Below are 8,188 nucleotides of genomic sequence, written 5' to 3' on the forward strand. Positions count from 1 at the left end.
GCTGGCCTCGAACTCAGAAATCCGCCTGCCTCTGCCTCCCGAGTGCTGGGATTAAAGGCGTGCGCCACCACGCCCGGCTACGATAAATTCCCTTAATATGTGGAGACCTTCCACAAGTTCCAAATACAGAGTGCTTACATCAAAAAAATGGAGAAATCAATGGTGCACCTTGGGTTTTCAGAGAAATAAGAACAAACCCAAAGCAGCAGGCAGAAAGAAATAACAAAGGATAGAATTTAATGAAATTAGGAGTAAATTGATAATTCACAAAGCTCATCAGGCAAAGAGGTGGCTCTTTGGGAAAGACTGACAAACCAAAATAGTTAAGAGAAAGAAAAGATACAAATCCATTAAATTATAGATGAAAAGGAGGGAGGTTGCTATAGATGCCAATGAAATGGAGAGAATCATTAGAAAGTATTTAGAAAACATTTAAAAAAAACTAGAAGAAATGATTAAGTTTCTAGCCATATATAACTGAAATCAAATCAAGAAGATATAAACAGCTTAAAGACATCCATAACCATCAGTAAGATTGAAGTAGTAGAAAACAAAAACAAAAACTTTCCAAAAAAGAAAAGGCCAGGGCCAGATGGAATCACTGTTGAATCTACCAAATCTTTACGGAGGAACCAACATCATTGTACCTCAAACTTTCATAAAGTGGATAAGGAAGAAACACCACCAAAAGCAACCTATGAAGCTAGTTTTACTCAGATACTAAAACCAAATAACACAACGAAGAAAGGAATTTGTACACCAATTTCCCTGGTGAATATAGATATTAAAAAGTCTTAGTCGGGCGTGGTGGCACACGCCTTTAATACCAGCACTTGGGAGGCAGAGGCAGGCGAATTTCTGAGTTCAAGGCCACCTAGGGGTCTACAGAGTGAGTTCCAGGACAGCCAGGGCTACACAGAGAAACCCTGTCTCGGAAAAAAGTCTTGATAAAATTTTTGCAAATTGTGCTCAAGAATACATTTAGGCCAGGCATGGTGGTGCCACCTTTAATTCCAGCACTCAAGAAGCAGAGGCAGGTAGATCTTGAGTTGGAGACTAACCTGTTCTACAGAGCGAGTTCCAGGAACTCACTGGAACACAGAGAAGCCCTGTCTTGAAAACCCAGGAAAAAATTCAGATCATACACAGGCAGAGAGAAATAGCTCTGGGCAACATTGGCTACACTCTCAGAAAACCCGAGTTTTGGTTCCCAGCACCTACTCTGTGGTTCACAGGCATCTGTTGTTACAGGTTTAGGGGATCTGATGCCCACTTATGAATTCTGTGAGCACACATACATGCAGGCAAAATACCCACACATATTAAAAAAAAAAATTACAAAAAAAAAATACACCATTACCAAGTTAATATCATTCCAAGTATGCAAAGTTGGTTCACTATATGCAAATAAGTAAGTGTAATTTTGTACATAAGGAGGACAGAAATCATATCACCATTCAAATCGATGCAGAACAAGTCTTTAACAAACCTCATTTATTTTTCTTGATAGTAATCCTGAGTAAAGGCTAGCAAGGTCACTTAGTGGGTACAGGGGCCTGTCACAAAGCCTGATAGCCTGAATTTGATTCTCTAGAACAACAAATAAGATATAATAATAAATTGTTAAAAGTCCCGAAGAAATCAGAAATAAAAGGAACAAACCTGAGTATGACATTATATGACAGACATTATATGACAGATATATAGGTCATTACACTAAATGCAGCATTCACCCTAATGGAATGAAACAAGGGTGCCCCAACCACTCTTATCCAATATCATACTCGAAGTCTCAGCTAGAGGAATAAGACAAAAGAAATAAAGAAATACAAATAGGAAAAGAAAGCACCCAGAAATTATCTCTATTTAAAGATGACACAACCCTATACTGAAAAGACTCCCAGAGACTCCACCAGAAAACTCCTAGGTCTGATAAACCCTTCCCATAAAGTGGAAGGATACAAAAATTAGTATCTTTCCTATATACTAATAACAAAGTTACTGAAAGGAAACCAAAAGAAAAAAATCCCATTCCCAATAGCTTAAAAAAATACTTAGACCGAAACTCACCAAGAAAATGATTAACCTCAACAATAACAACTTTAAGACCCAGAAGAAAGAAAAGCAAGGAAAACTAAAGGATGGGACGATGTCCTGTGCACCTGGACCGGCAGAAGTAACATTGTCAATGGATACATAGCTAGCTGAGAGCACTCTTTTTTTTTTTTTCTTTTGGTTTTTCTTTTTCTTTTTCTTTTTTTTTTCTTTTGGTTTTTCGAGACAGGGTTTCTCTGTATAGCCCTGGCTGTCCTGGAACTCACTCTGTAGACCAGGCTGGCCTGGAACTAGAAATCCGCCTCTCTCTGCCTCCCAAATGCTGGGAGTAAAGGCGAGCACCACCATGCCCTGCACTGAGAGTACTCTTGCAATTCAGTTAAAAAACTACCAAAATTCCAATGACATGTTTCACAGAATCAGGGTGGAAAATCCTAAAATTCAATCTCATATTATATTACAAAGCCTTGTTTGTTTGTTTGTTTGTTTTTTAAGCAGCTGGGTGCGATGGTTTAAGCCTTTAATCCCAACAGAAGCAGGGATCAGGCAGAACCAAGAGGATCTCTATGAATTCAAGGCCAACCTGGTGTGCATAGTAAGAGCTATAGAGAGAGATTATTTTTCAAAACAACAACAACAAAAGACAGAACTAGGAAAACAGTCAGGTAGACTAGTGGAATATAATACAGACCCAGACCTGCGTAGTAGCGCACGCCTATAATTCCAGCACTTGGGAGGCAGAGGCAGGTGGATTTCTGAGTTCAAGGCCAGCCTTGTCTACAGAGTGAGTTTCAGGACAGCCAGCTACATAGAGAAACCCTGTCTCGAAAAAAAACAAAAATAAATAAATAAATACATAAATAAATAAAGACCCAGAAAGAACCTTACACTGTTAGTACCTAATTTTGACAAAGTTGTCTAAAAACATGCATTGGGGGAAAGAAAGCCTCTAACAAATTGTGCCAAGAAAATTATTCTCTATGTAGAAGGATAAAATTGCATCCATATCTCTCACTGAACACACACACACCAAACCAATTCAAAATAGATCAAAGATCCTACCATAAGATTTGAACCCCTGAAAATACTGGAGCAAACCACTTTGATCTACATGCATAGATAAAGACTTTCTGAACATGATTCCAAGGGTTAGAGAGAGAGTTCGGTGGTTAGGAGTGGTTACTGCCCTTGCAGAAGACTCAGGGTCAGTTCCCAGCAGGGGAATGGCAGGTATCTGTAATTTCTCTTCTGATCTCCAAGGGCTCCTACATACATGTAGTACATATACATAAGCAGAAATACATAAATTAAGAAGAAAATGACTCCAATAGTAAAATATATAATTCCCAAAACTGACAAATAAGATTATATGAGATTATAAAGCTGCAGAGCAGAGGAAATAATCAGCAGAATAAACAGACAGCCTAGCGGAATGTCCATCCCATGGCCTGTAGGCTGTATTCATCTAAAGGTAACTCTAAGATCACACAAAAGCATAAACTTACCTAAAACATTAAAGCATTGTTCTGCATAGGATTATTTTTATTTTAAAATTTGCATTTACACTGGGCATGGTGGTGCATGCCTTTAATCCCAGCACTCAGGAGGCAGAGGCAGGAGGATTTCTGAGTTTGAGGCCAGTCTGGTCTACAGAGTGAGTTACAGGACAGCCAGGGCTATACAGAGAAACCCTGTCTCAAAATAAATAAAATAAAATAAAATAAAATAAAATAAAATTTGCATTTATCCTCTGACAATTTCTCTCACACATATACAATGTATTTTGGTCATATTCTTCACGCTCACCTATCTTTTTCCACTTCTCCTCAGGCTCCCTAAATGTGCCCTCCCCCATCTTCCACTCTTCCTCCTCCTTTTTTATAACCTACTGTTTAATTACAGTTGGTTAATTAGTTTAATTAGTACTGCCTGCATGTGCACAGGCAACCTACAAGTGGTCACCACCATCTAAAATAGGAGGCAGTGACTCTGTCTCCCCCCAGTGCCGAGGTCCAGCCTCAGCATGAGGAGGGTCCTGAGAAAGACAAGAATGGGAGCAGAGCTGGTTCAATGACGCAGAGTCAGTTTTGAGAGCAGATGCAAGCTGTCAGTTCAGGTGCTCTCTCTGTTCCCTGAATATTCTCATTCTTTCTTCCCCCTTCTCACCATGCTTTAGCCTCCCTCCTCTCGTGCTTTAGCCTCTCCCCAGCAGCCATCAATTGCCAATAGCGCCTCAGCTAAGGAGGAAGCTCATGAGCACCTCCCCCATCAATGCTAGAGTTATTGATTAGATTGATCTTGTGCAAATACCCGCAGCTCCTGTGAGTTCATGAGTACAATGGCCAAATCATGTCCAGAAGACAGAATTTCACAGCACTCCTCCTCAGCCTCCAGCTCTTAATTTCTTTCCACCCTCTCTTCCGGACGTTCCCTGAGCCTTGTGGGAAATAATATAGATGTACCACTTAGGGCTGAGCATTCAAAAGTCACTTACTCTCAGCACTTTGACCTTTGGGTTCTCTGCATTGATTTCTCGATGCTTGGCGGGGGATATATATATATCTGATCAAGGCTGAGAGCAGCACTAATCTATGTTTGTAAGCATAAATATTTAGAAGACAGCTTGACTACATGTCCATTTAACAAAACAGTAGTAGGTTGTCCTCTGTGGCCTACAGTCTGCCAACCATGGATATTTAACCAGGTTTAGAGTTCCAGGAGCGAATTCCTTCCTGTGACGCAGGCCTCAAAGCAAGCAGAAAATGATGGGTTACTACCATAACAGTTATGACATTATTACACCTGCGGATACATCATTATATGACACGTGTGTGTGATATTTTATTTATCAATTTGTTTGTAACTTAGCCTTGCAGTTCTAGAGCATAGACTTTGCAAATGATAATGTTATATCTTAACGTCATTAAAAATATATGTTTAGTCTAATAATCTGGCAGGTTGCCTGTTGGATACCCTGTGAAATAATGAAAAAGCAAAATTCTTTTCAAACACACATTATAGAGAGGATTAATAAGATAGAGCTAGAGAGATGACTCTGTAGTTAAAGAGAATTGGCTGCTCTTCCAGAGGACCTGGGTTCAATTCCCAGCACCCACATGGCAGCTCACAGCTGTCTGTAACTCCAGTTCCAGGGGATTCAATGTTCTCTCCTGGCCTCTGTGAGCACTAAGTGCTCAAGTATTGCACAGATATAGATGTAGGCTAAACACCTTATCCATAGGGGGAAAAAACCTGGGATATTCAGAGAACTACAAGGAGTAAACACACATTCAGGTATTTTTTTCCTTAGAACCCTTCCCATGTTCGGGAATTTTCCTCACTTTCCCTTAATAAATCTATGCTTGATTCTTCTCTAAAATTAAAACAGGGGACAGGTAAAATGGCTCATGCCTTTAATCCCAGCACTCTGGAGGCAGAGGCAGGCGGATTTCTGAGTTCGAGGCCAACCTGGTCTACAGAGTGAGTTCCAGGACAGCCGGGGCTATACAGAGAAACCCTGACTCGAAAACAAACAAACAAGAATTAGGTTGGACTGAAGAGCTGGTTTGGGGCTAAGAATACTTGCTATTCTTATGGAGGACTAGATTTAGTTCCTAATATCCACAGGGCGCTCATACCTGTCTGTAACTCCTTTTCAAGGACTCTGAAGCCTACTTCTGGCCTGTGATGCTACCAAGCACGCACATGGCGCATATATATACACAGAGACAAAAGTCCCATACAAATAAAAATAAATCTTAAAAGAATAAATGAAATTGGGACCTTGACAGATGGTTCAAAAGTTAAGAGTATGTACTACTCTTTTGTTGTTGTTTTGTTTTTTTTCAAGACAGGGTTTTTCTGTATAGCCCTGGCTGTCCTGGAACTCACTCTATAGACCAGGTTGGCTTCGAACTCAGAAATCCGCCTGCCTCTGCCTCCCAGGTGCTGGGATTAAAGGCACGCTCCACCACGCCCGGCTACATACTACTCTTGTTTGTTTGTTTGTTTGTTTGTTGGAGTTTTTTTTTTCAAGATAGGCTTAACTCTAACAGCCCTTGTTGTCCTGAAACTCAATTTGTAGACCAGGCTGGCCTAGAACTCATCTGCCTGCCTCTGCACCCCAAAGTACTGGGCATATTAGGTGCACATAGCACTCTTACAGAGGACCCATTCTTGGTTTCTAGCACCCATGTCTGGTGGGTAACTCCAGCTCCAGGGTAGCCAGTGTCCCTGGACCCTGTCTCAAGTGCATATACCTCACCACACACACACACACACACACACACACACACACACACACACACACACACAAATACCAAAATTAAAAATAATAATTATTAAAATAGGCCAGGTGTTATTGACCACATCCTTAATCCCAGAACTTGAGAGTCAAAAGGCAGAGGAATCTATAAATTCAAGGTCAGACTGGTCTACACAAAGAGTTCCAAGCCAACAAGAGCTATGCATACAGTGACGCTCTGTCAAAAAGAAGAAAGAAAGAAGGAGGAGGGGGAGGAGGAGGAGGAAGAAGAAGAGGAGGAGGAAGAGGAAAAGGAGGAGGAGGAGGAAGAGGGGGAGGGGAAGGAGAAGGGGAAGAAGAAAAGAAAGAGAAGAAGAAAAGAAGAAAGAAGTAGAGGAAGGAGGAGGAGAAGGAGAAAGAGAAGAAGGAGAAAAAGGAGGAGAAGAAGGAGGAAGAGAAGGAGGAGGAGAAGGAGGAGGAGAAGGAGGAGAGGAAGAAGAAGGGAAGGAAAGAAGGAAGGAAGGAAAAGAAAAAAGGAAAGAAAAGAAAAACAAAGATTGTGGGATGGTTGTTATGCAGCAGTTGATGACAGTAACAATTCTGATAAGTCACTCCCCTCAACTAAGAAGGTGGAAGATACTTCATTCAATTATCCTCTGTAGTCTCCAAAGGCCCATGTGACTTTCCTATTTTTCCAACATATCTTTAAAACTTCCCCCCATAGGTTCTCTGTTAGCATGTGATTTCTGTTTCCTCACTATAAAGATGAGAAAACGGGGAGCTTAAGAAGTATACCAAAGGTCACAACTTCCTACGAGCTTCAGCTAACTCATGAGCCTTTACCACTTCAACACTAGTAATCAACTATTCATTATTCTACCTAGTTATGATGGCGATTGCGGTTGATGTCACTGGAAGAATGACCATTATCCGGAAGGTTCCCACTCATGGCCCAGCAGGGGGAGCTCTCTTTCTAAGGAGCCACTCTGCACTACCCGGGGGTAAGCCAAGGCCATGTCTTGGTGGACAGGCGGGTCATCCTGGGAGATGGAAGTCTCCTTGGGAGGAAGGGAAAAGAAGAAACCATTGACTAAGCTCCAAATTAACGGTGTTAATTTTTAATACAAGAGCCTGGCTTTGCCTTAAAGAATCCAAGGTCCTTGGCTGGATAACTGTACGGCATCCGATCCCTTGCCAAGGTAAGCGGCAGTTCTCTGCAGTGGCCCATAGAGGCTCCCAAGTAAAGGAGATCTGAAATATCAGCATGGCTGCCTTCCTTAGTTCTCCATCCCCTGGCAGAAATACTGGAGAGCAAGTCTCTCCCCTCCCTGGACCACCTTGTCTCCCTAAGTCCTTCGTCCTGACTCTGTACTTGGCTCTAAGGAGCTGCCTCATTCTTGTCCTTTGGCAATATTCTCCCTGATATGATGGGTGAGGGAAAAGGGACCTTCCTCCCTGACTGAGGCTTTAAAAATCAGAGACTCAAGTCAACATGGGAGATAAACAGTAGTTCTTGTTACCCACCCAGGCTTCATAGTCTGCCAGTGTAACCCATTCTACCCCCTTTCTCTGCATCAGGGTTTGGAAAAAAACAATGAACAATCCTTTGACCATCTTTTGTCTTCTCTGGCCACCTTTATATTGATGCTTATTTTAGATCAAGGTCTAGGGAAAGCTAACAGGCCAAAGGAAGTGTATGGCCATCTCTGATAGGCCTAGCAAAATTCCACTAAAAGGGAACATGAATTCAAGACCAGCCTGGGATGTATATAGTGGTTTCAGAGCCAGGCTGGATCATAGAGTGAGAATCTGTCTCAAAAGAAACACAGATATCATTGTAACTCCTGTTAAAGACTGTGGTGAAGCCGGGCGTGGTGGCGCACGCCTTTA

The 8,188-nt window shown here is 41.7% G+C and overlaps 1 protein-coding gene across 5 annotated transcripts in view; it reads right to left on the bottom strand.

Annotated features, from left to right (window-relative positions):
• The window catches only part of Tial1 (TIA1 cytotoxic granule associated RNA binding protein like 1), a 59,587-nt gene that overhangs the window by 27,178 nt on the left and 24,221 nt on the right, over nucleotides 1–8,188 (bottom strand). The window lies entirely within an intron of this gene.

The sequence above is a fragment of the Mus caroli genome, chromosome 7 (assembly GCF_900094665.2).
Source record: "Mus caroli chromosome 7, CAROLI_EIJ_v1.1, whole genome shotgun sequence".
In the NCBI taxonomy this organism is placed as follows: domain Eukaryota; kingdom Metazoa; phylum Chordata; class Mammalia; order Rodentia; family Muridae; genus Mus; species Mus caroli.